Source organism: Haplochromis burtoni, unplaced genomic scaffold (assembly GCF_018398535.1).
Source record: "Haplochromis burtoni strain Fernald_Lab_line unplaced genomic scaffold, NCSU_Asbu1 Contig_1305, whole genome shotgun sequence".
Taxonomy (NCBI): Eukaryota; Metazoa; Chordata; class Actinopteri; order Cichliformes; family Cichlidae; genus Haplochromis; species Haplochromis burtoni.
The window spans coordinates 1-2926 of record NW_024583666.1 but is presented as its reverse complement, the minus strand read 5'-3'; the positions used below and the strand labels follow the sequence as shown (position 1 = coordinate 2926).

General features: G+C 38.7%; 1 long non-coding RNA gene across 1 annotated transcript; it reads left to right on the top strand.

The window, feature by feature from the left end:
• The first annotated feature begins 368 nt into the window (after positions 1-368).
• On the top strand, positions 369-2789 carry LOC102299587. Its single transcript, XR_317852.3, has 3 exons — positions 369-617; positions 738-869; positions 1309-2789. It is a non-coding gene; the product is annotated as an uncharacterized LOC102299587 (long non-coding RNA).
• Positions 2790-2926: the final 137 nt, after the last annotated feature.

Sequence of the window (2926 nt, the reverse complement as noted above, 5' to 3'; positions counted from 1 at the left end):
TAACTATTTAAATTTTCAGCTTTTTCCTTTTACAAATTTAAAGTGAAAACAACAAAAACACTGCAAACCACAACACAATTAAATATAAATTATAATATGAAAACAAAAAGAACATGCACATTCTCTGTCATATGGGCCTGCATGAATAAACTTTCTGAATCCTTTATCATCTGCAACCGAAAATAGTTACCTTTCTAATGTGACGTTGTTGTCCCTGGCTCTCTTTCTCTGTCTCTGTTCGTGTGCTACTGAGTGTAACTACCGCCCCTCCCCCCTCTGCCCAGTAAAGCACAAGGCTGGCGTGCAGAGTGAAGCGGAAAAAAAGTGCGAGAGAGGGTGAGAGAAAGAAAAAAGAAAATACAACCCACGTGACGGCTCGCGATAAGGAGCCGGCTCGCGTCGTTCACGTCAAAGACCCGGCTCTAAGAGCCATTTCAACGAAGAACACTGATAGCTTTTCAGCATGAACTCCCACACTAAACGAAGAGCAACGTTTAAGCTAACTTTCACTACAGAATTTTAAAGGGTTACTGTTATTTAAAAAATAATTGCTTCAGCCGCTATATAAGGCAGAATGTTAGCCTGTGATATCATGGTTTCTGTGTTCCTCGTATTTGGTAAGTCAAACAGCAGCTCCATGTTTGCAGCACGTCTTTAATGTAAAGCTAACCTTAGCTTAGCTTGTAGCCTGTGTGGAGGATGCTTTCACTGCGTCTTAATCCTGTGCTTACCTGCAGCATGTCGCGCTGCCTCAGTGGTTTCTGCGGTGTCTTGTCACACAAACGAGTATGCAACAAGGGATGGGCAGTGCTGCCCGATGTGCCAAGAAGATAAGAAAACATTTCTAGAAGTAAACCCGCCCACATTATGTGAGTTCCCGCTGTGATAACAAAGAGTAAATAAAGAGCCGTCTATCTTATTTGATGTTACAGCTGCTTCTTTTATCTCACAATTCTTTAAGTTAATAAACCAGAAAATCTGCTGACTCTTTTTTTAAATCATTTTTTCCCCTGAAACGGTCAACTAACCTTCATTAATAGTTAGAATTGACACAGTTCAGATAATAGCTTTCAGGAAACATCACAAGTATTGTAAATAAATTGTACTGTTTGTCTGAGGGGGCAGCACACAAACAAGTTATTAAGTTGCTCATTCTTTCACAGCTTAAGAAAAACAAAGAAATGTTTTTAGATGTTTCAGACTTTTTTTTATATCAGAATGAAATAATGACTCAGATGAGGTCATAACAGACATTCCTTCAGAAGATGACCTGTAAGTATAAAACGGTGTATATTTGTGGTTTTGCAGGAACAGCCTCCACAGACAGTGGATGCTCTGACTGCAGCAGTGGAACATTAACACCTTGTCACTCACGCACTAAGTGACACTTCAGAGCAGACATGGACACGTGATTTCTTCCAGTGCAACAACTTTTTCATTTTTTTCCCCCTCTGTACCTTCCAGATGTGAGTCACTAAACCAGATGATAACTCCAGGGCTTATGCTCAATGTTGGAAACAAAGGGGAAAAAATTGTTACCATCACTGGCTGTGTGGTGGTTTTAGTTATGATTGCCATAGCTGTAGTGATTTTAACTATTGTCATTTTCAAAAGATGTATCTATGTGAGGATGTCAAAGATCACTGATATCATGATTTAGATGATATTTTCTGTCAAGTGATAACTTTTTTAGACAAAAATAAAACTCAAAACAATATAGGAAATGAAAGTATTTATATTTTTTATTTTATTTCTGAGAAGGAAAGAAAAGAAAATGAAGCACTGAATGGGTCAAAGCAGCAGACAAGACAACAGTGAAATGTTCACTGTGGACTGATCTTTTTTAAAAAGCAGCTAAAAACTCAACTTTTTAAACTTGTATTTGGGTAAAGTTTTGTTTTAATGTCTTAGAATTTTGTAATGAAGCACTTTGCGATATTTAGAGACGATCAGATTTTTACTGCAGCATTATGGAACAAAGAATAGCAGTTTCTAATGTTTTTATCTTTGCTATACAGATTTTCCTTGGAACTGGTTGTGGATGTTTGTGTAGATGAAAGTTCATAGTCAACACGTTCTCAGTCCCAAAGCGTAACATTTTACGTTGCCATAGTTATCCTTGTAATGTATTTATGGGGAATATTTCATAAAAAAGGTTGACCGCATAGAGACAATAAAGAAAACCTTCAACAAACTTGTGTAAAGCAGACTGTAGTTCTTCAGATTCATGGACACTAAAAAGTTTGCATCTTTTTATGAAGTTAAGGAGCCAACATGTTAGTTGGTATCACAGACAGCTGGTTTTATTTCATTTCCTGCACCCTGACATCTCCAGTTTCACAGCCTTGCACTTCCGGCCTTCTCGGTCTTCGAATGACCCGGCCCACGTAGACCGCGAAGGGTGGTGTCTGTCGGGGATACCTACTTTGGCACGACACCAGGTCCTGCAAGGATGCGGTTGAGGGTTTGGGACACAGCTATTAGGTCCTACGATTTCCTTCAAGCCCTCTCCCCTTTTTTGTCTTTGTCTAAACGAAGTTGATCCCCATGTGCCCTCAAATGTCATAAAATGGCTTGTTTTCAGTTTCTGTTTTAAGCCACGAAAACCGTTGATGCTCATTCTTTCCAACAATGAATAGATTTCCTGTTTACACCCACATCAAAACCCAAAAGCGATCATTGCTGTTAGATTTATATGGAAGTTTGGTGAAATAGAGCCTACAAATGTGTTATAAGGCAGCGTGTTAGGATGTGATATCTAGTGATGTGCGATACCACTGATTTCCTTTCCGATCCGATACCAAGTAATATTCAGGGTGGTATCGACGATACTGATCCGATACCGATACTTTGTACAAAAACGTATTTTATTTATTGTATCTCAAATTATAGCGTCATAATGATTACAGGGCATCAGATTACTTGT